The sequence below is a fragment of the Protopterus annectens genome, chromosome 1.part1, assembly GCF_019279795.1.
Source record: "Protopterus annectens isolate FY-2018-M chromosome 1.part1, PAN1.0, whole genome shotgun sequence".
NCBI classification, from domain to species: domain Eukaryota; kingdom Metazoa; phylum Chordata; order Ceratodontiformes; family Protopteridae; genus Protopterus; species Protopterus annectens.
In genome coordinates this window covers 1566586807-1566613116 of record NC_056726.1, presented here as the reverse complement: position 1 = coordinate 1566613116, position 26310 = coordinate 1566586807, and the positions used below count along the sequence as shown (strand labels likewise).

General features: G+C 36.3%; 1 protein-coding gene across 3 annotated transcripts in view; it reads right to left on the bottom strand.

The window, feature by feature from the left end:
* Nucleotides 1-26059, bottom strand: part of LOC122811408 (myomesin-3-like) — a 482129-nt gene extending 456070 nt beyond the window's left edge. For 2 of the 3 annotated variants that reach the window (XM_044083248.1, XM_044083240.1), the window contains exon 1: nucleotides 25932-26058. The gene's annotated coding sequence lies outside the window, so the exon portion shown is untranslated. Of the gene's footprint in view, nucleotides 1-25927 lie in introns of all 3 variants that reach the window. The other variant, XM_044083257.1, reaches the window with a different exon arrangement.
* Between the last annotated feature and the right edge of the window lie 251 nt (nucleotides 26060-26310).

Here is a 26310-nt window from a genome sequence, read left to right as displayed (position 1 = left end):
AGCGATCCTTTATAAAACAGAGCTACAAGTTACCACTGCTAACATTAAACCACCTGTGTACAATAATGCTGAAATCCTCATTTCCAAATTTCAGGTCAACACATGTAAATCCATATACATTGCTTGTATTTACCTTCCCCCTGGAAATAACATTAATACCCTTGAAAATATTCTAAACTGGCTGTCTATTAATCTTCCACAAGAAAATATAGTCCTTGGAGACTTTAATATTGACTGGAAGTCCTGTAGTACTATACATCCTACCACCCATATTAACCTATATGGCTTCTCACAAGCTATTACCTCCCCAACCAGGATCAATAAAACCAATAATAAAGGAAGCACCTTCAATTGGATTCTTACTATTTCTCCTCTTCAAACATACAAAGTAGGAACCCTCCCTGATGATCTCAGTGACCACTCGCTAACATATATCATCAGGCACAAAACCAACATAACTTACCCAAATACCTTTAGGATAATACGGATCAAAAAACACTTTAATCCGGAATTATTCCAGTCAGAACTTAAACACTGTAATTGGTTACCACTAAAATCCCTCCCACTAGATGAAGCAGTGGAATACTTTAATTCCACTTTCTTAACCATCCTTGACCATCATGCCCCATCACACTCTATTAGAAATAAGGCTAAACCTGCCCCATGGCTAACAATAGCTACTAGGCAAAAAAATCCTCCTTAGAAACAAATATTGGGCTAAATGGCACACTACTAAGAATTCTACAGACCACCAAAACTTTAGACAACTTAGAAATATTACAAAAAAGCTATCCTCCTAGATAAAAAAAAAAACTTTTACTTCCAACTACAACAAACTCACCAAAAGAATCCACAAAAGTTTTGGTCTAGCATTAACAAACCACTACACCCAGGTCAATCTATCACACCTAACCTTCAAGGCCCCAACCTTGAGAATCCAACACAGACTGCCAACGCCTTCAATTCTTTTTTCACAGATGCCATCCACACTCTTGCTAGTCAACTATCTCCATGTACCTCAAATCTACCAACCCTTCCTACTAGCCCACTTCCATCATTTCAGTTACAATCTGTTTCTACTTCCTTTATTTGCTCTCTTCTCCAAAAACTAAAACCTACCACCCCCTCTGCTGACCAACTACCAGCAGAATACCTGCAAAAAGGAGCTAAAGCCATAGCTTATCCCATTTCCATACGGATAAACAGAACCATAAGAGAAGGAACTATCCCATCTATCTGGGAAATCTCGTACATCATCCCCCTACATAAAGGTGGGAACTCCAACGACTTTTCAAACTATCGTCCAATAGCTTTACTCTCCCCACTGGCAAAAAGAATGGAAAAATTCATCCATATGCAACTAAACCATCTTATCCAAAATAATTTACTCGCCAACTGTCAACATGGATTTAAACTATTCCACAGTACCACCACTGCACTGCTATCATTTACAAACTGCATTAACAAAAACCATGATAACAATATTCTTTCCTCTTCAGTCTTTATAGATTTATCTAAAGCTTTTGATATGGCTAACCACCAGCTCCTTTTAAATATACTGAAATCCCTTTCTCTTGAACCTTCAGCCTTAAATTGGTTCAAATCTTACTTAGAAAACAGACAGCAGGCTGTACTATGGAACAACAATCTATCCACACACCTTCCCATTTCCCTTGGTGTTCCTCTGGGCTCCATATTAGGCCCACTGCTATTTTCCATTTTTATTAACGACCTCCACTTAGCAATTCCTCATGCCACCTGTATTCAATATGCAGACAACTCCACTATAATTTGTTCAGCCAATTCTCCTTCTGAGTTACAGTCCCTTACCCAAAAAGCATTTAATACAGTAGAACAATAGTTTTTAAACTGCTGCCTCCTACTGAAACCCCAAAAAACTAAACTTCTACTTTTTACTCCAACCCGAAAGTCAACTCCAGCTTACTTCACACTCATATCTAAGAATGGCACTCATATCTCCTGACCCAACCACCAAACTTTTAGGAATAACAATAGATAGCAACCTGAACTTTGATACTCATATTAACAGTACAATAAAAACAGTCAACAAGAAATTGGTTCCCTCTATAGAATCAAACCCTTTCTTACACCATTCGCCAGGACCGCTATAGCCAGAACTCACTTAATCTCCACTCTACCCTATGCTTCACCCATATACACTAATCTTTCAAAAAACTACATCAACAAACTGGCAATCTCCTATAATAATATTGCTAGATTTGCCACTGGCTCTCCTTTTAGAACTCATCATTGTAGCAATCTAAAACAACTAGGGTGGTTAGAGTTTCAAAATCAGCTTCTATTTCACCAACTTGCTATTACCCATAAGAGCCAGTATCACCCCACCAATACTCCTACACTCCCTACTCTCATTACCCCCTACAACAATCTTAAGAATCTACGCTCCTCAAATAAACTACTTATTAGTACTGGCAGATCGAACAACTTAGCAGGAGACTCTCTGTTCTCTAATACTCTAGGAAAACACTGGAATCTACTTCCCACTGAACTCCTATCTCTGTCCTCAAAAACACTTTTTAAACAGAAACTAAAACTAGTTCTTAGTACACATTGGTTATACCCTTGTACTAACCCTGACTAACTTTTTTTACTTTATACCTACGAATACTTTTCACATAATGCTATACTGTACTAACTACTGACTTCTCCTTAACGATCCATATAAACCATGATATTGCAATTTAATTCTATGTATATATGTATACAGTAAACAACTTTTTTGCACATTACCTTCACTATTTGTATTATGCTCACCATTAGTATTGTACTTTTTTAATAACAGCTGCGTCAAGCTTGTACTGTTGCAACATTATTGTACTTTTTTAATAACAGCTGCGTCAAGCTGGTACTGTTGCAACATTTATTAGTATATTGTGTGTGTTGGAGCTTTTCACCCCGGGCCTCTACTGAAAATGGACATGTATCCAGTTAGACTAGCCCGGTCAACAAATGTAAAATAAAAAAATAAAATAAAAATAAATAAATAAGTTTGTCACAACTCTTTCACAGATGAAAGGGCCATGAAAGGGCTATGAAAAAAATCTCCACAAGTCAGTCGGGCCTGATAGGACTAAATATGGAATTCTTATACAATTAAAACCAAACTGGAAGTATCACTAACTAACCTTTAATCTAACATGGAAGATGATGAGGTTCCTTGTTAATTGGAAAAGTGCATGTAATTATTTTATGTATTTATTTACTGTTTTTGACTGGGTAGGTAGACTGGCCCATGATATCATTCCAGCCACAATTCAAGCCAAAATGTTAGTGACAACTTAAATTAAGTATACAGATGTGATACAACAGAAAGACAAATACACAATTAGTACATAAAACATTAGAGTGAATGTGCAATGAGACAGAGACAGAAACTAAGTGCAATAATCATACAAACTAACAATCCCTTAAACAGGTATGACAGCTATACCATATTAATATCACTTCAGTATTTAATTACAGATGTAAACAAAACAGGACCTTCAACATAAGAGAGCCATGAAAAAACATGAGGCAAATTCAATAACTGCAGAATAGTATCCAAAATCATAAAAAATACAACTTTAAGACATGAAATTTGAAACAAGACAGAGGCTAGAAATGGTCATCCTGGCAGTCTGAACTCAATGATAGGGAATGTAAAATAATGCTGTAACAAAATGGAGGAAGGTTAGAACCTCTCTAAGTCAGCACAGCACAGGATTCAATCTGGCAGCATTTATTTTAAGTTTATTTATCTGTAAACTAAGTTAGTCCACTAGACACAAATGTTTACTTTCAGGAATGACCTGGAAGCAATAACAGATTAAGTGACTTGCTCAGGGTTAAACAGTTGGTTGGTAAACAGCAACAGAGGAAATCGAACAATGCTCTACAGGAAACAACTGATTAACAGCTCCTCGCCTTCAGCTTCTTCGTTAACTTAGGAAGTACAGGCTAAACAAGGCTAACTAGTGTCACTAGAATTACCACTAGAGCTTGAATACAGAGCTGTACTCTATAGACTTTCAAAAATCTACTCAAAACTGCTTGAAAATGGTACATTTCCAAAAATCATAGGGCTGGAAAACATTGAACTATTCAGAAATGCTTCAATATTGTTTATTATATTCTGTCTGGTGTAGATGACTAGGAGCCAGTCTCTTCCTATTCTATAAGGCAATTCCCAGTCCAGTTGTATTTGAAACTCTGCACATGGAATGTACCGCTGGAGGAGATCAAAGAACCTATTACTAAAAATAAATATAAGTGATAGGAAAAACATGAAAGATACAATGTAGTATACCTTCAAACATTGTGGGTTAAGCTTCCATGTGTGTATGTGTGTGTGTGTGTGTGTGTGTGTGTGTGTGTGTGTGTGTGTGTGTGTGTGTGTGTGTGTGTGTGAAATTGCAAGTCCAGGTCCTCTTATATGTATAGGGTCCCCTTGAAATTTCAAATTATCATAAACAGACATTTTTGTTGATAATCGCTTTCCACATGTAACCCTCAGACATACCTACATTCAGAAAATTACTAATGAAAATTAAAGATAAAGGCACTGGATCTGTTTATGGTTTACCACTTTTTCTGGCTTTTCGCAGTTAGGGGTCACCACAGTGGATCACCTGTCTGCTCATAATTGGCAGTGGAGTTTTATGGTGTCAAGTTGCCAGCCCAGTGCCCAACCTTCCACAGAAGGCACACACATGCACTCATGCCTAGGTCCAATTTAGAGTATCCAATCCACCAACAGCATGTCTTTGGGATGTGGGAAGAAACCGGAGCATCCGGAGGAAACCCACGCGACCACAGGGAGGACATGCAAACTCCACACAGAAGGCACCCCAGCCGAGGATCGAACTGGAGAACCTCTTGCTGTGAGGTGGCAATGCTAACTGCTGCACCACCGCAGCTGCCCCTGTTTATGGTTTACGACTAACTATATTAATTTACATGAGCTTACAAGATGGCTACTTCCTAGTTTTCTGGAAATACTGAAAGAGTAGACCCAATTTTTAAGGGTGGAAATGAATAAAAAGTTGAAACATGCACCATGTTCAGCATATTAAGCCCACATTTAAAATCCTAGAAGATAATTGTTTAGAATTAAATTACTCACCACATGATCTCACTTAAGACATAATATAACTCAGCATGGATAGAGCTCTATATGTAGCACTTAACTGCACTGCTAAAATTTGTGCTTCAGATAACTACCAGCTGTGATAATAATAAAAAAAGTACTACTGATGAATTATTCTTGGACTTCAGCAAAGTGTTTGACATGGAAAATCAACACTGCAAACTCTTTCAACAGCTACAAAAATTTATACATGACACTAGAGTTCCAGAATGATTTAGTTCTAATTCTATAATAGAACATAGTCTGTCAATTGGCAAAAATACTCTCTCCACCAGCTTCATCACCAATACTGGAGTGCCACTAGAACTGATACCAGGTCTTCTATTATTCATTATCTTTTCCAACAATATGCATCTCCTTTCCAGTTAGGCAGTCTTAACTCCTTATGCTGATGAGTCACTCATCACCCACAATGTTGACAACATTAATTTACTTAAATATGAAATACAGGAAGCCTTATACGTACTCAGTTATAATCATCTAAACTAAATTAGAAAAAAAAAAATATGGTAATACTTTTTGACCACAGCAAAATTGGAGAAAGCAAAGCTACAATTAAATTTCTTTCTAAAAGTATCAGTTTCAGAAACTGAATCTGTGCAATGCTGGAGGTATTACGGAATAATGATTGGTAGCAAGTCTGACCCATCTGGGCAACCTTTAGGCTCATCCCAGGGAATACGGACATATATCAGATGACATGGGCAGTACCTGCAAATGGTCAGTTGAGATCAGTGTACTACCTCAGTAAACAAGTGCAAAATAAAATAAAAATAAAAATAAAAAATAAACATTAATAAGTGATAGCAAATGCAAAATAAGTAAAGCAGTTAGTAATAATGTTACATATACAATATAGGATAATGTTTCATATACAAAATACAATCAAAGAATTGCACAAAAAATTGGATCCCTCTGCAGATGGAAACATAAGTTACTACCAGCAACCAGAAGTGAAGTAACTGAATTTTGACTTCTGTCAAAGCCATTCAGTGGTGTTATTGCTTTGGGAAACCTAAGTAAAAACCCGAACAATGTAATTGCAGCAGCCTGCAACAAAAGATTTGCTGCAAACAAGGTTTACCTCTTGCAATAGCACAAAAACTTAAATGACCTATATTAAACGATGCATGAAATTAAGTGCATACAAGTCACTCTCACCCATAACTACTGCTAACTCAGTCAGGTCACCAACCTCTTCCCATCATTAACTTGTTACACAGCATCATGCAACCTGTATTTCTCAAATCAGTTCCTCTGAGACATAATAGATAAATGAGACAGCACCTTTAGAAGCATCAAACCTAGCATCCAATAACTTAAACAGTGGACTCTGGTAGCAATACAGATGAAAGCAGGCACATGATTGGTCAGTTTTCCTTGCCCATAACATATATCTATCCGTCTATCTTTCTATATAGAAAACTATGTATGAAAGAACTTGAACAAGAAGGAGTGTATAGACATTTGAGAATCAATGAAATATCAATAATAAAACATGAAAAAATGCAAATAAAACTTGTTAAGAAATACCTTAGAAGACTTAAATTAATCCTGAAAACAGCACTGACATCTAGGAACAAACTCCAGGCTATAAACCAATTTGCTCTTCCTGTCCTAACTTTACAGTTTTGGAGTGACTGACTGGCCCCAAAACATGTTGGATAGATATTAGATAGCAAAACAAGAAGGATGGTTCATGCTTACCAAATAATTTGTAAAAATCAGTGCATACCGTGATTATATATTCTCTTTTCTGAAGGAGGGACGGGCCTCCTTGAAATTGATTACATGTGTAGATCTGCAATTGTGGGACTCTGCACATATCTGTTGACTTCACAAGACCCAAATGTAGTAAAAGTTTTGAAACATGAGGAGAATAAATCTAAGATGACTTCTCTGCTTAATCTAGCAGAAGTATATTTGCGTCAAGCAGGAATGGAAATCAAACCACAAGGAGATAAAAATCAGGCAGCAACTGAATGTGCCAAAAAAACAAAAGAAAGAATATAAGGTGAAGGACCAGATGAGAAGGCAAGAAATGTGGAAAATGCACAAATATAGTTACAAGTATAGGAACTTCTGGTAGAACCTCATGTTGATCAGGAACCAATGCAGGAATGGTTAAAGAGAAGAAAATTCAAACCAAGAGATGAAAGGTTAATAGTGGCGGCCCAAGATTGTGGGTCCACTGAACATGTGGGAGAAACAGACAAATGTAGGTGTTGTAAAACCGAATTGGAAACAGTTGCACACCTCGTTGCTGGTTGTGAGATAGTAATGGCAGAAGGACTGTATACTGAAAGGCATAATAATGTGGCAAGATTGTTGCACTGGGGATTGTGAAAACATTATGGTACTGAAGTGGATGGAAAACACTGGAAACATGACCCATAAAGCATCATAGAAAATGATGAAGTTTACATTACTTGGGATCACCCATTACCAACAGTTCAAAAGACAGAGGCTAGAAAACTGGATATAGTGATCCATAAAAAGAAGACAAAAGTAACATTGATCATTGAAATCACCACACCCAGTGACTACAGTTTCTTGCGTACAGAGACACATAAAGTCATAAAATATCAGGATTTGCTGGCAGAAATGAGAGCAATGTGGAAAAAAAGATACCCAGACAGTCCCAATAGTAGTAGGAGCAATGGGTCTTATAAAAAAGAATCTACAATCATATTTAGATATGTTACCAATACATGTAACTCCATTGGAATTGGAGAAGGATTCATTAGTGGGCACATTGCAGGTACTGCGAAGAGCACTTCTGGCTGGCATCAAAGACTGAAACAATACTAATTTCATGAACTTTAATCGTACTTTGACTTAGGAATGGGGGACCATTCCCATCATGATATTAGAAACCCAAAAGATTTGGAGAAATTAAAAAAAAATGGACAGATAGATAATGGAGAGATAAGTCAACAGGCAAAAGAAGAGTAGTACTGCTGGAACTGAATTAATCCTCAAGTCTTGGTGAGAACCTTCATGAGGTGCACCCTGTTTTCACAAAATCTACCAAGACAGCAGTGATATATAGACTATATTTTATATACCATATATCATGGACAGAAGTAGAGTCAAAATAAAAAATACAGCTGGATGCACAAGTCCCAGGATAAAAAAGTGCCCATCCTGGTAGGCGTACTGGTGCCAGGACTGGAAACAATGACAGTGTAGAATCCTTAAGACACAGAAACATTTCTACAATGGGGCTAAGCCAGGCTCAGGAGTAGGTTGCCCCCTGTTGTAGAAAGAAGTAACAGTCCACAAAAATCACAAACACTGACAGCCCAAAAGAGAGCCATAAGGATGATAGAGTGGACTATTGAGGATAAGAAAGAAATGATGTGTTGTTACTGTTTTACAAGAAGTCCAGAATTTCCATTCAGAAGATATACAAAAAGTTATGAAATTACAAGAAAGAAAAAGACTTTCACAAGAAAAACTGTAAAAAGTATAAAATAAAAATGTGTGTTCATTAATATAACAGCTTTATGAAAAAAATATATAGACCAAGAAACCTTCAACTGTTTGGAAAAAGTAGCAACTGAGCAAGGGTGAAAATATAAATAATGATATCTAGAGATTTTTGAAAGGTATAAAAAAGAAATGTGGACATGAGAAAGAAAGAGAGATTTGGTATGGTGCAATATTTATGCAAAGGAGCAAGCTAAGTTAATCAATACACAAAAAAAAAAACAGCCCCAAAGATATTCAAAGAGAAATACAAAGACATCCAGACATGGAAAATTTCACAATACAAAAGTAAGATCAAAAAGAGGGAATGTAGAACAGAAAATTAGTAAAATAGAATAGAAGCTGAAGTTATGGAATACCTATGAAGTGAAGGATTTAGTGTAGAACGTCTAACATGGGTTATATCACAGCATGATAGAACAACGTGTCTCCCAAGTAAGGAGAAACAGGAGGAGCAGGAGACATCTGAGGAAGTAATGTGGATATGGGAAAGAAAAAGAGATTTAATATAGTGCAATATTTATGCAAAGGAGAAAGAAAAACTAATCAATACAAAAAGAGCAGCACCAAAGATATCTGAAGAGAAATAAAGGCAAATGCATCTGGATATAAAAAGTTTTACAATACAAAAAATAAGAAAACAAAGAGGAAAAATAGAAAAGAGGTTTAGTAATGGAGAAGGCAAAGAAATAGAAACTGAGCTTATAGATTACCAGTGAAGTAAAGGATTTAGTGTAGACAATCTAACCCAGATAACGTCACAGCAGGATAGAGCAATGAAGCCCCAAATTAAGGAGAAATCAGTGGAGTGGGAAATAACAGATAAGTTGCCATATGAATATGAAGATACTTTGGAATCTTCCATAGAAAACCAGTACAACAGTTCAGCTGTAGTTGCACACCAAGGGAAGGAACAGGAAAGTGTGGCAACTCTGGCACAGTCAATGTTGTGGAGCGATAGGCCAGTGAGTTCCCATATGAAAGAGCAATGCATAACACAGGATGAAACTGAAAACAATGTGGCACAGGAAGATGCTGTGGAACTTTCTGTAGAAAGCCAGCAGGAAATAGACAACAAAGAATGTACCCTCAATTTAGAAGAAAATAATTGAAGAGAAGAGTTGCATAATTTAATAGAGATGGACAGACATATTAAGATCACTGAAAGAAATAGACTACAAAAAGTCAATAAAACCCCCAAAAATTAGAAGTTTGATAACACAAATGAACAGAATAATTAGGACTGTTTATAGAAATTCATGTGATATACCAGAAGTAAATAGGATATATTACTGTGCAGCTAAACTAATAACAGATAAAGTCTTAACACAAAAATAGGGGGCAGTAAGGGAAAGAAAGGGGAAAAATCAAAAGCCATTATGGAAGTATTGAATAGAGAAAACTATATAGCAATTAAGACAAGAAGTGTGACTATTAGATGAGTATAGAAGGGCGAACAGATCAACAAAAATACTCAGAAAGATAGATATGATAAAAGCAATGTGCAGTGTCAGAAAATATCAGGATCTGTTGTGTACTATCACAAATAAGAAACTAAAAATATCAGTACAAGCAGAAAAAAATTAGAAGATAGGAAAATAAATATAATGGAAAAGTACAAAATAAGCGATTTATTGATGACCCAAAAACATATTATAGAGGATTGGGAAAGAAAGCAACAGGAACTGAAACACCATCAAAAAAAGAAGAAATAGATACATTTTAGAGAAATATCTTTAAAGATCTTGTGTTACATAGGTTCATAGAATAGTACTAAGCTAACTGCCCTTGCCAGTCATTTTAAGCCTAGCCAATTATCCCTTGTGAGACTCAAACCCTGTACCTTGTGTTTGCAAGGCAAACACCTTAACCATTAGGCCACCTTCCTAACCCTATAAGAAAGATGCTGAATGGATAGAAGAAGTTCAAATGTACAGGATGAAATGGGATGAAGTAACGGCCAGAGAGACTGAAACAAAGTTAAGAAAAGCTCCTAAATGGAAAACCCCAGGTCCATATTCAGCACCTGGCTTCTGGCTAAAAGTATTAAAGTCTTTACATGGGGATTTAGCCATGAGTAAGAACTATTTCTATGTGCATCCTGAACAGGCACTAAACTGGTTAACAACAGGAAAAACAATAGTTCTACTTAAGAGTGAACCTGCAAGCTATCGTAAAGACTACAGACCAATAACTTTCCTTCTGATGTCATATAAACTATACACTGGAATCGATGCTGACAGAGTTTATAGTTATTTAAAAGAAAACTCAATCATGGCAGTAGAACAAAAGAGAAACAAAAGAAACCCATACGGAACAAAGGATCATTTGTTGTTAAATAAAGTCATAATGGAGAACTGTAAAAAGGGGAAGAATCTAAGTATTGCATGGATAGATGCCAAAAAAAGCATTTGACAGCATCCCGCATTCATGGATAAAAGAGTGCTTAAAAACATATAAGATACAACCTTCACTCATCACTTCTATTACAGTGACCATGAAACAGTGGAAAACTACTTTGCAGATTAAAATTAATGCTGAAAACAGCTCTGACATCTAGGAACAAAGTCCAAGCTTATACCGATTGACTGGTCCCAAAATGTGTTGGATCAGTTGGACAGGAAAACAAGAGGGAAGCTTCATGCTTATCAAATGATTTATAAAAAACAGTGCATACCAAGACTACATATTCCCCATTCTGTAGGAGGTATGGGCCTCCTTGAAATTGATTACGTATATAGATCTGCAGTTGTAGGACTGCATATATATCATCTGACCTCACAAGACCCAATTATAGTGAAAGTTTTAAAATGAGGAGAATAAGTCTAAGATGACTTCCCTTCTTAGTTTAGCAGAAGCATATCAGTGTCTAGCAGAAATGGAAATGAAACCAGAAGTAGATAAAAATCAGGCAGCAACTGAATGTGCCAAAAAAACAAAAGAAAGAATACAAGGTGAAGGATTAGATGAGAAGGTAAAAAATGTGGAAAATGCATAAATATAGTTGCAAATATAGAAAAACTCTTGGAACAACCTCAAGTAGATTAGGACTGAATGCAGCAATGGCTAAGGAGAGGTGAATTTAAACCAAAAGATGAAAAGTTAATATTGACGACCCAAGATAGTGGACTATATACATGTTGGTTTACAAAGTCCATTGAACATGTGGGAGAAACAGACAGATGTAGGTTTTGTAAAACAGAACTGGAAACAGTCACACATATTGTTGCTGTTGTGACATACTAATGGCAGAAGGACTGTATACTGAAAGGCATAATAATGTGGCAAGACTGTTGCGTTGGGGATTTTGCAAACATTATAATATTAAAGTATCTGAAAAACATTGGAAATGAGCCACAAAACATTACAGAAAATGATGAAGTTTACATCACATGGACTCACACAGTATTAACAGTTAAAAAAATAGATACAAGAAAAACAGATATAGTAGTCCATGAAAAGAAGACAAAAGTAACACCGATCATTGAAAGTGCCACACCTAGTGACTACAGTGTCTTACGTACAGAGCGAGACAAAATCATAAAATATTAGTATTTGCAGGCAGAAATTAGGGCAATGTGGAAGAAGGATACCCAGACAGCTCCAATAGTAGTAGGAGAAATGGGTCTTATAAAAATAATTTACAATTGTACTTGGATATCTTACTGATACATGTAACTCCATATGAATTGCTGATGGCATCAGTACTGGGTGCATTGCGGGGTTGTGAAGAGCACTTCTGCCTAGCATCAAAGATTGAAACAATACTAATATCATGAACTTTAATCATACTTTGACTTAGGAAAGGGGTCCATTCCTGTCATGGTATTAGAAACCCAAAAGACTTGGAGAAATTAAAAAATAGATAGATAGATAGATAGATAGATAGATAGATAGATAGATAGATAGATAGATAGATAGATATAAACATACAAACACACACACAGAGACAGAAGGAGAGAGGGGAAAGGCTCAGTCTCATTAGTGTAGCACTGTCTCTGTCCCTTATTCATTGTTAACCACTGTAAGATATCACACACACACACACACACACATATATATATGTGTGTGTGTGTGTGTGTGTGTGTGTGTGTGTGTATGTATATATGTAGAGATTTTTTTTGTTAAATCTTTAAGCACATTGATCATAAGTATTCCTTTTCAGGGTCAACCTGGGAGTGGTGAGCTTTGTCTTGTTAAGTGACTTGCTAAGAGTCATACACTTTACAATTGGAAAGTGAGGGAGTCAAACTTACTACTGCGAGTAAGATGAATCTCTTTAAACGTTTATATAGATGCATATATGTGTATGTTTTATATTCATCTGTCTATAGAGAGAGATACATACATATACTAGCAGCTCTCTTTGTCAATTGCTGTTTTTTTTTTTTTTTTAGTACTGAGTATATTCAGCATTAGAATGTCAGATGCTGTCCTCCCAAACCCACCATCATGCAGGGTTTGCAACGTCATTTAGTTAGTTTTAAAGCCATACTTTGATGAGCCACCTGAGTAGCATGCAACTGTAACTGAATGTTTCAGCACTTTAAAAGTTTCCAGTCTATGAAAATGCACATGTACTATGTGTATGGATGCATATATTTAAGGTAAATTTACATTTTAAATTTACCTACATATTATGAATTAACAGATTTTATTGTACGTCACCAGCTAAAATGTTATCACCTTTTGTTTAACCAGATCTATGTAGTTTATCCAGAAAACTTAATTGCTGCATATGTTTGTATAACCATCTACATCAGCTCTTCCCAGAAGTTGGGCTTATTCTCAGCAGGGTTCCACCTAGTTAACAGAACGTAAATATTTTATTTATTTTTATTTTCATTTGCTAGGCAGGCCAGAACACTGATCCACTGGACCATTTTGTGGTTAACGCACAGCTGCATAAAATGCAGAATAAGAGTTATAATGACAAGAGTAACACAGTGTGGTAAAAATAAACGGGAACTACAGCAATGAATCAAAAATTGCAAAGAGAGGCTCAGGCTATATAACCTGGTTAACATAATCTTTGCCATGTTTAAAATGAAATAACATTTAATATTTTCTTTACTGTGTGTACAATATCCTATTCAGGGGAGGAGAGTGGGTACAGAGTTGTGAGTTAGGAGGAACTATGAGGTTTAGTAGATATTACTGTGAGGAATGAAGGGGCAGCTGGATACTGAGACACAGTCATTATGTAGGTGTTTAGTAGTCAACAGTGGATGTAACCTACAGGATATCTACAGAAGGAGAGGACTGGATAGAAATAATAATGTTGTTCTGTTTTTAGGTGATTCTGCTAGTCCTAAAGCATTTACAAGCTGTTACTTCAAAGAGAATGTTAGATGCAAGCGATTGAAAGATTTCATCTTAATGTTTACATGATGGTCAGCACAACTGCATTGATATTTTACCTCTGTCTAGTGCTGCTAAACAGATAGTAATTGCTGTTCTTATACTATTTATTTATGTATATTGTCATAATTTTCACATTTTTCTAAATATCTCAACAACCAAGAAACACAAACAAAACTGCATAGTCTCATATATAAGCTCACATACAGACAAACAAAATAACAAAATGCTGCTGACAGTTTGTGTGCACTTTTAGTGATTACTGAGATATTTTAAGTTGCTTATAAATTATTATAAAATGAATATTTTTTGTGATTATTATGACTTTTAAAAGCTAGTTTAAAATTTAGAATCTAATGAATACTACCACTGTAAAGAATTGTTTGTGCTGAACGGTTTGCCATTTACATTTTTTGGTAACCTTTATGGCTCCAGAAGTATGAACATTTGTTTGAAATATGATGACATAACTCAATTTTGTAAAACAGCTCAGAATGCAATCATTGGAAGTTAAGAGTATAAACCTCCAGAAGTGCGTGGAAAGAAATGACTTAAAGGAGAAAGTGGGGTAAAAAGACATGGTGCTGGTACAGTAAGAGGGCAATTTGGGTTAGTAAAGAAAATTCAATAGGGACAAAACATAAATTGTAATCATATGATTGTGTAGGGAGTTTTTATATTAAAAATATATCCAGTTATATTGGTTCAGAGGTAAGTACCAGGCTAGCTGCCTCTGTGAGCCATTTTAAGCTTAGCCAGTTTCACTTTTTGTGCTCAAAATAACCTATCCTACTTGGTTATAGATTGTCTTTACCCATCCGATGGACAACAATTATATTTTAGCCCTGATGAGAATAACTGGGACCATACCATTTTCTGATTCCCAGTCATAGATCTAAGTTGGACTTGTACATGGACAGAGATGAACTTTGCACTATGTGGATGGAGAGTCTGTTCCAGAGCAGCAGTATCTTCTCTGAGATATATCTGTCCCTCCAAACTGTTCTGCTGACATTGCAGAAGAAGTTTAGACCCCTCAATTGAGTATTTCTGATGCCATTTAACTTGCTGATGTCCAGTAAATCCATTAGTGATAGGTTGGAGGATGTCGTGTATGCCAGACAAAGGTCACTTCTTAACAGTTTGTAGAATACTGAGTATAGTGACTAGTTTGAGTCAGCTCATGTAGGACATATTGTTTAGGCCTTGCATCCTTTTAGTAAGGAATTTCTCTGGCCGTTCAGTGTCTGGACAGATACATGCCAAAGGGGGCATTATATTCAATGAATAGCTTGATGAGGGATGAGTAAAGGGGGATACAATCCCTTTGTTTTTATGCTGTGCAATATAGGAGGACTTTCTTACAAGAATGGACACATTTTGGTCAAAAGTTAGGTGACTGTCCACATGAGTTCCCCTAATCCTGAACAACTGGGTCAACTCTTGGGGGTGTATTATTAGTGTGGTAGTTCCCTGGGATAGATGATTTTTCCGAAAGATACAATAATGCATTTTTTGGCATTTAGTTTCAGTTCATGATTTTGGCAACAGTAGCTTATTTGGGATAAACCTTCCAGCAGTATGGCTAAGTCATTTGAGGATTCGATGACTGCTCCTAGCTTGCAGTCATTCTTTAAACTTAGGCAGCCATAGCCTTTGGTATTGGCTTTTACTTCAGAAAAGTAGACGCCAAACATGACAGGTCCCAGTACAGAACCCTAGGAGACTCCACTGGTGACTGACCTCTTTGTATTTTGATTATCTGGTATATCTATTATATGGTTTTTGATTATTCCACAGAGAGGTTTGAGCTGTTGCTAAGTAGTTGGTTTTGTGTATTCGGGTAGCGTTTTGAAGCTAAATTTCTTTGTTAACTGTGGATGGGGGGCATTTCCATTTATATCACATGACATCATATCACTTATACAGTTATAGGTCCCTGGAACATTAACAGGATCCAAATGCGAAAGTAAATGCGACTTCACAGATCTTCCAAACAGGCCTCTAAGGCCCTTTGCCTGAACATACAGGAAGTATATGCTACAGAACAGACTCTTGGCAGTCAAGTGAATATTGCTTAGTTATTTCTAAGCATTTCCTGGGAAATACTACTAGACCAGGTGTGACTAAACACAGGCACATAAAGGCAGATAGAAAAGTAGCCAATCAACAGCATTTTTAAATACTTACCTATTAACAAACTGTACAAGCATGCAGGACAGAAGCTGCATGGTAATGCTGGGGAAGGCTAGTGAGAAAACTGGCTGCGGAGTTTTGTGCGCACTATACGTGCTGAAGTCCAGTGACATAAAGGACACGTAAAAAGAAAGTAAAGGGAGTTACAGTAGCTAATTCTTAAAAGGAATGATGGAGTCAATAACTAATTTTTGTTTGCCTCTTTGTAGGGGTCACATCTGATTAAATGACTTAGAGTCGCATAGGAGGCCAGTAGACCAATGGAAATGGAGGGAATCATATGTATGCAATAATGTATGAGGGACGGTGCATGGCACAGATATTAGGGGAATATCTGTTCCATGCACAAATGCACAGTCCGAAATGCCTTATTGTACTTATAAAATCAGCATTTGTATTTTTTTACATTTAGTAGTTTATGCATGATAATTATGTTTTGTAGAGTATTTTAATATAAAATAGTCCACTCACACATTTTAACTAATAGATAGCTGTGCAGGGTTATAACATTTTCACTGTGTGTGATTTTTCTCAGAAATTTAGGACAGTCATTTAAGTGACTCTTCTGTCATAGTGCTGTGTCCAGTTGCACAGTCCAGTTTATAGACAAGTACTGATGCTTATGCAATACCTCAGTTTAGTTTTGGCAGGTGAATGAGTCCAGAGATTTACATATTGGTAGCACAGAGCTTCGTAAACATGTATACTGTCATCCAGTTTACACAGGCTCAAAAATATTCACAAGAGAAATCATTTGTTGGAAACTCCAACAATTGAAAGGCACGTATATTATGCAAGCAGTAATCCTCCTTCCATCAGTTTTACATTGATTTAGCTGATAAAATGTTTACTGAAAAATATATATATAAGTAGTAATGCTCCCAATCCCCATAATTTTCCCTTAAGTTGGTTTACGCTATACTTGTTGCCTTTATTTAATCGGGTTTCTCTGATTGTTGTTGTATGTTTTACTTGTATTTTAATATGCATTTGTATTCATGCATTGTTTAGTTTTGGGTATTGTACCTTTAGATTTATTTACAATATCTGGCAGACTTTGTATATGTGTGTATATATATATATATATATATATATATATATATACATACATACATATATATATATATATATATATATATATATATATATATATATATATATATATATATATATATATATATATATATATATATATATATATATATATATATATATATATATATATATATATATATATATATATATATATATATATATATATATATATAATGATACGGACTCTCAAGTAGAGTTTAACGCTTTCATCCTTTATTAAAATAGGACTTTTTTCAGACTAAAAAAAAAAAATGAAAAACCCTATTTTAATATGCTAAAATATCCATAGTAATGCAAACATTCCAATTAAGGTACATTGACCAATGTGAAATAGCCTGTAAAAAAAATGGTATAATGCACAAGTGCACATCTAATATTTAAATTAAATTTTTTCAGAACGCCAGCTGAGCAGCATGAAACAAATCTAAGTTCCCGAACTTCAAGGAGGGTGTCACCATCACATACAAAAACATCCAATTCTTCCAGCACAAAAAATAAAAAAACAGTAAAACATCAACACAAGCTGTGTTTTCTTAAGGCATTGGTGCAGTCTTTCTGTCTGATAGCAGTATTGTGCTCTTTGATACGATCAGATAGAATCCTAGATGTTTTACCAATGCAGAACGAATCACATTTTTTACAAATTTCTGCATAACCAATGTTATTGCTTTGACAGTTATAATGTCTTTTGAAGTGCACTTTGTAATTGCAATGTTTAAACAGAAAAGAAGTGCCAGTATAGATAGAATTGCAGGCTACACAATGTCCGCACTGAAACACGCCCTGAGGCTTGTCTGTAATGTTTAAACGTTGCAATAAAAGAAAAGATTCAATTCTTTCAAGACACTTTTTAGTGTTTTAGTTTTTTTGTAAGAAAAACTAGGCTTATTACCCAAGACCGTAGTCATGTCAGAGTTATTGCAAATAATATTCCAGTTTTTGACAATGATATTAAGGGGTCATTTGCATATATACCATGGCCCTTCATTACAGGAGATTTAAGGTATTACACAGTGAAAACTTTAGCTTGGCTAGGTTTTTCTTTGCAGTTTTTGCTGAATGGTTTGTCTGTGTAACCTTTTTAGCCATTGGTTTGCAAATATTTATATTTATATACAGTATATATGGGTCTACTGTTTTTGGTCGAAGTTTCAGTACTTCGAACTTCAGTTGTACGAACCCACTTGTTCGAAAACTGACTACGGAGACCACAATACAGTGTGGAATGGGAATATTCACTTTTCCTCGCTGTAGTGTGATCTCGTAGTTGGTATATTTAAGTGTGGGGGTGTAGGGAGGCTTTCCCCCTTTAAAGGCATGATTTTGTTATATGTGAGGTGATCAGGCGCATGATTTTGTTATATGTGAGGTGATCAGGTGCCTGTACTTGTATATATATATATATATATATATATATATACATATATATATTTTGCCTATTGTCAAATATACACAGTGCAGATATCTGTTTGGCCAATACCATTTGGCCAACAGAAACAGATGGTCAGCATGTGCATAAGGTCTCCGACTCAGGAGTTGTATATAGTTATCAGGGAATATTTGTTTTGGGTTTAGCCTGCTGTGGGATAATCTTTGGAGCAAAGTACTTGTTGATGTTCTGTGTTTCGACATTTTGATGTCAGCATTACAGACATTGACTGTGTGTACATTCAATGATGGGTAACACACCACATGTATCTATATAGATAGATACCTCTATATACAGATATATATATGTGTGTGTGTGTGTGTGTGTGTGTGTGTGTGTGTGTGTTTATATATAAATATGCAAGTATATGGCACTTTGCTGTCTACTCTTATAAATGAATGGCAAAAGATTGAGCAAACCTGCTCAATCTTGAAATGATCACTAAAAATATTAACAGTAATTTTTGCAGGCAGGAAAGCCCCTCTGTGCCCCTCTCCCCTCTTGCTAATTGTATATACAAACTCCAACATTGCTCTACAATGTGGAAAGGGCAAATTTCATGATCCCTACTATTTGTGATCTTGCACAGAAAAAGCCATTACTGTGAGGTCTGCTGATTTTCAATCAGTTGTACGTACTTTTTACTGTTAGATGAATATATAATTCAACCACCTAAATGGAAGTGAGATAGATAGATAAATTAATTGTTCAAACAAACACTGGAGCTAGCAGTTTAAAAAAAATGTTTCATTTGTACATCCACAAAGGAAAACAAAAGCAACAACTCTCTTTGCTTTCTGATACAAAAATAAAATAATACATTTCCCAAGTGGCTTTCAGTTTTAAGCCTTGCATTTCACTCAAATATGTACATTTTCTCTGAGGAAGTCAGTGCACTGAGAATTTTCCTTATATTTAATGTGCCAACAACCTGGGTGTGCCAATTTACATTCAGCATATTAAAGCTTCCCATCAACAATGTGAGATACAAATAAAGGTAAGAAAACACAGGACAGTATCAGGAACACGAAGGGAACCCAAAGTGGAATGTGATTTATGCCATGCCTGGAAGCTGGGAAACAAAAGAGGTCAGCTGCATGCTGTCAATGTGGAGTAATGTCAGTGCTGCTGGCTCAACAGAAACATGTGATGCACTGTAAATGAACTGGGATATGGTGGTATGAGGCTTCAGATTCTTGTAGAAAGGACAGGCAGAGAGAAAGACAGGTCAGGTGGCAGTGGACATTTGCAAAGGGTTTAACTACCACATGAAAGTGACTGAGAATGAGAAAGAAGTGAAAGAAAAAAATATGTGGGCTCTGAGGATGGACGGTGTGCCAGGAAATATCTTGTCATTATCTATGGTATGCAGGCTATAGAATACAAGTTCAGAGGATAATAATATGCTCATAATGAGGGATAGAAATTGAATAAAATTACAGTTATTGAAGGCAGAGACTAAGATATTCTGATTTATGTAGTAAGATGAGAGAGGAAAATGGCGGAAGCCTTGATGAATGATGTACTTGGACAGAAGGAGAGGACTTTAAAAAGGGAAAATAAATGCTGATTTTGTAGACTTCATAACTATGAATCTTGGGAGGGATGTAGGGTCAGACCCAGACAGAAACATCAATCATGCCATAGTGGAATTCACAATCAGTGCAGCGGGAGCTGAAATGTCAACAATGACATAAGCTTAGGATTTCAGAGGATTAGACTCCAGAGTAATAGGAAGCACATTCAAAAGTCATATGGATGAGTGCCAGCCAATAGCAGGTGTGGAAGAGCTATGGGTGTGTATGAAGGCAAGAGTAAAGAGTGTGCTGATATTCTGTAGGAAGAGAACAACGTGTAGAAAAAATAAAGGGGAAGCTACCTAATGTTATAAACACAATGAAGAAAACTTTCAAGAGGATGAAAACCAGACTGCAAGAGAAAAGAACAGAGAAATAACCATTACAGTCAGGAAGAAAAGCAACCAGTATCATTAGGCAGATAAAGGCAGTCCTTAAGAAGGACAGCTAGCATGGTGAGGCATGGATTAAAAAAATTCTGAAAGACTTGGCTGGACAGTAGCGTACTGGAAGAAAGAAGGGACTTTATAAGTAAGTTATTCATTTCAATGTTAACAGAGAGGAACCGAATGGCCATGGGTCAAAAAAAGAAGGGGGGTGAATATTGATAAGAGAAACATAGACAGATGATGAGTTATTGGGGATTAAATAAAAACAAAACCCGGGGGACTTTGAGGAAACAAAGCACAGTCATGGTGAAATTATGGTATCACGGTAACAATTTGAAATGTTGGGACCCTAGACAGTGAGTCAAGAAACATGGAGACTGAATGGTCAAAAAATGGACTTATATATATATATATATATATATATATATATATATATATATATATATATATACCAAGTCTGAGATGGCCACTTCCTGGAATATTTCCTTTTCTCCAAGGTATGGTGATCTCAGAGTTGATATATATAAGTTCAGGGGGTGTGAGGGGCTTGCCCCCCATGCAAAAAAGAAGTCAAAAAGAAAAGATCAAGAATTTTCAAGATTGACTCTTTTCCTAGTTTTTTCATTTTTTTTCATCTTGTCAGCACTCAGCATTCTGAGTGCCAACATTTCAATAGGGAGCCCATAAGGATAGATAAGGTACTTCTGTGTAGTTAAAGATTTCTTAGTAGGACATGGTGAAGAAATTACTTAACAGTAAGTCTTATCCTGGAAGTCAGAATGGTACCATAGAACAGGAAGATGCTTAGAATGGTGCTTACACAAATAAGTGGACCCTGGAATGAGCCAGATAACCATAAACCTTTGAATCTTCCTCTCTTCCCAGAGACAGTAAAAAAAGATTCTGCAGAACAGAGTCGTGGAAATATTGGATCTGTGTGGGCTTTAAGATAAGCAACAGAATGACTTGTTTCTACAGCGGTCCTGCTAACTTATCTTGCTCTGCCTCTATGACCTGCCCACTACAGACGTGGATATATAATATAACTTATGGCAGATAGAATGGATGTCACTGTGGTGCAGCGGTTGTCTCACAGCAAGAGGTTTTTTTAGTTAAATTCTTGGCTGGGGTGCCTTTTGTGTGGAGTCTCCCTTGCATCTGTGTGGGTTTCTTCCAGGTGCTCCAGTTTCCTCCCACCTTACAAAAACATGCATTTGTACCAGTTCTCTCAGGGCCACCACTGAAAATTGCCTTCGTTCCAAGTGGGACTTTCCCCTTAAACAAATGTTAAATAAATAAATAAAGAAGTTTCTCATTGTTAGACATGTGATGTTTGTGGTAATATTACTGTGCATCTTGGCAGGGTACAAAATAAAGCAGTGAGTAAAACTGTCTACATGACCAAAAGCAGAGGAGGGTCAGTAAGGAGCAACCATATTGAAAGATGAAAGTCATAGGTGGCTGTTACAAGGTTCTGTACTGGGAGCAGTCCTGATTCACCAATTTATATCAAATATCATACTGAGGCTTAAGAACAAGAATAACTTGTTTGCTACTGACAGAGCAAAAATTGAAGCTGTGGCTAAAGGTAGTGAGGTTAAAGGTTAAAGATAGTGAGATTAATGTTCATCGGTATCTTTACAGATTTTTAGGATAGGCAGATATGTGGCAGCGTATCTTAAACACAGAAAACTACAAGGTAATTTACTTGTAGTGATAGAAATCCAGGGAAATCATGCAGGCAAGGATTTGATGGTCTGAAGATGAAAGGATTATGGAGTTATAATCATATCTGGACTGCGCTGTGTACAGGATTGTGAAAATCCTGTTACATCAAGGACATTCTCCTATTAAACAGAGGACTGACAGCACAGTGGTGCAGCAGTTAACATTGTCGCCTCACAGCAAGAGGTTCTCCGGTTTGATTCTCGGCTGGGGTGCCTTCTGTGTGGAGTTTGCATGTTCTCCCTGTGTTCGTGTGGGTTTCCTCCGGGTACTCCGGTTTCCTCCCACATTCCCACATTCCAAAGACATACATCTGGAGCATTTCTCCCCGGGCTTCTGCTGAAAACAGGCTCTGTGGAACCTAGTCAGACTTTTCTGGTCAACAAATGTTAAATAAAAATAAATAAATACATATTGAATACTGTGTTCAATTCTGAAAGGAAGTTTGGTTAATACAAAGTATACAAAAAGTGACCCACTTAAGTAAATGAGGGATCAGGGCTGAGTTATGAGGAAAAAACTCTCTTCGGTGCTTACTGGTGAAGCATGGTCCAAAGAGAGGAGATGCCCTCAGATGCAACCAGCGAGTGTATGGGGAGGGCGGGAGCAGAAAAGGTGAGTAGGGAATAAAAAAAAAAAAAAAAAAACTAGACTGACGCATAGATGGCTGAACCCCCAGGATGCCCTTAAGATCCACAACTGGCCCCAGCAACACTGGAGCAAGTCCAGAGAGGTAAGAAGGTGCTGGTAGACTTGACATGGACATGGAGACCTCTGGGCTAGGCTGATATAAATGTGGTATGAGTGAACCAAAAAAAAAGATAATATTATTTCTTGGAGGTGATAGTACAGCCATGGAATGCTATGCCAGAGGGAACTCAGGAATACAGGTTAATAAACAAGCACAAGGGCACCTGGGATAGATTAAATTAGAAAAGGGGCAGAATAAAGGCAGAGCAGCTGCAACAACTGGACAGATTTCATAATTTGTGGGTCTCCTTATTTCAGAATCAGTACACATCTGCAGTTTGTAAAAACAAGCCTTGACAAATCAGGTATTTTTAAATTTTATTTATTTAATTTTTTTGTTAATGAGGTAAACCAAGTAGTTATAAGAGTCTTCTTTCCATAGTGACCCCGCAACACTGTCTGGTTAAATGATTTTCTCATTTAGTCAAGCAATAAACATATGGAGATTAATGGCATCAAACCCAGGACTACAGGATAAAGCTTGTTAACAGCTCATAGCTTTAATATTGCACAGCAAACGTCTAGACAGTGTCAGACATCAACTGCAGCTACTGTTGAGTAGGAAATAAATATTTATTTTACATGTTATTATTATATAACCATTGTGCCCAGCAATAACCAGCAGCTGCATAAAATAATGCATGGAATGGTTTGTGAAATATTTAGCTTTAAGTGCACTTTGAAGACAAATTCCTTCATAGAAAGCTTCTTGGCATTGTTCTTTGGAATACATATAATCACGCTTTTTAATTGTATGTAAAATCTGATAGGTCACACTTCCTTATTCTTTGGGCAGCAATGTAATTTTTACACAAATCGCAGATGCTTCTCTGTATTCTTAATTTTTCATTAAAGGTATGTTTTTACTATGTGCCAGTCAAAATGTATACCTGTATTCATTCAAACCTACGAATGCATATTCTGCTTGCTTTTTATGCTGTCAGCTATATATCTCAATTCAAAAATGTTATTACTGTATGAGTTAATTTGAAAGATTTCAGTTATTTGTGTGCAGTAGATGTCTCAGCATACACTGACTCTGACTTCCCTCTCTGTTCTGGATATTGGAAAAGTATTACAAAGCTTAGAGCAGTAGAAATGCCACTGTGTTATGTGTCAAGTTAAAAATACACTCTGGGACAACTGCATTCATTCTTACAAATATACTTGGCATTTTCTTTTTGAACTACAGAGCTATAGCAAAGAGTGAGTCTATCTTTATATTTAGCTAAAACTGCTGATGATGGCAAAAACTAATATGTGAATTCAACAGCAATGTTGTGATTATAAATATAGCTGAGAATATTTGGATCATTAGATCATTACTCCAGTAGGTATTTGCAGGGTACAATATGGAAAAGGAACTGACATAATGGGGTAGAAGTTGTGGTTTTGAACTGCCCTTAGTTGCTATCTGTGCAAAATGTGCATGCTTTGTAAATTTCCTTGGGGTTTCTTGATTTTCTCTAAAGACATGTTGCTTAGGTCACTTGCCTAACCAACATTGTTCCGGTATGTGTGTGTTTGTGTTTGTTTTGTATGTATATGCATGCATCATGTGTGTGTGTGTGTGTGTGTGTGTGTGTGTGTGTGTGTGTGTGTGTGTGTGTGTGTGTGTGTGTGTGTGTGTGTGTGTGTGTACACGTGTGTACACATGTGTATGTGTGTATGCGTGTGTGCTCCATGGTGTGTTTTAACCTAGGTTCCTCTTCACCATTATATATAATTAATGAAACCGCTATTAATAATGAAGAGAAGTGTGTTGATAACACAACTTGTACATCTTTGTTTACTTAGTTTTAATTCTGTTTCATACATCTTTCTTCATATGTACCCTCAGAGGGATAACAAGGGCATGCTAACATTGTTCTGTGTGTTATGACAAAAAATGTGAACTTTATTTTATGCTGAAAAAAATTTACTGAAGCTTCAGAAAAATAAGAAATGAAAAAAAGAAAATGGACAATAACAAAAAAAGAAGAAAATAAATGAAAAAAAAAAGAAAGCATTGCATCTTTTAAATATATTATAGATGTGAATATAGTACTGCATTTAAGGTGCAGTAACAACAGATATCACTAACAGAGAATAAACGTATTTCTTTTGCAGCACATAAAACAGTACCTCATCAGCTAAGAGAAGTCTCTGATTATAAAGCAGCTTAGGATATTACTTCAGCTGTTGGGTTTATGTGTGCGCATTATCTATAGCTCCGCAGTGTTTAGAATTAGACTGATTCCAGCCCCAGGCTGTATAAAAAAAGCAAACATTCTTTTGCTCCCAAAGAACCATCTAAGGTTAATTGTATTTATGTAGCCCTATACTAAAATAGTCCAGAAAAGGTGATAAGCAACTGACAATAATTAAGTATAGCAGATAAGTGAAGAGGCAGAAACACACAGCGATTAGTGACAAATCAATAGACCTCAAAAGTGCACTTTACTTTTGCGTTGGCCATTTCACGTGCTTATACAAAATTCAAGAAGAAATTCAGATGAGAGAATTTGTTAAAATAGAAAATATTTAATACTTGCAATACCAAGCATGTCCATAAGTGAAAAGAATTTCAGAAAATAAATGCATGTCATTTCAGGTTAGTTGTCCTACACTTTCATTTTCCCAAGAGCCGATCTCAAATTTAAAATGAAACATTTGAGTTACAGCATTCTAAATCAGCGAGGCATGGAAACAGAACAAATGAATTTTACTTAGTTGTTAAATATTCTAAAATTATGGTTTAACTTACTTACAATACTGAAATGTTAAGACCAGTCCCAGCCACTGACCAGCACACAACGTTATCTCGAGTCAGGAGTAGCAGAAGTGAACAAAAGGACTCAGGGTCTGCAACTACCAAATGACAGGAGGCTGTGTGTCTCTAAGCCACAAGAATGCGTTGCCATGTCCTGTGTCTATCATCAGGTCTTAAAATAGCATCTTATCCCACGGCTACACAATTGAAAATGGAAATCTGCTGTTTGACAGTCATAGATACCTCATTAAAGTAGCAGCTGCACAATCCTTACAGAGTTCATTTTCTGCTGAAAGGCAGTACACAAGATAGTCTGCAAATTATGTAATAGTTTAATGTTTCAATAAATGACTTCCATCATTTAGTAGATAATATGT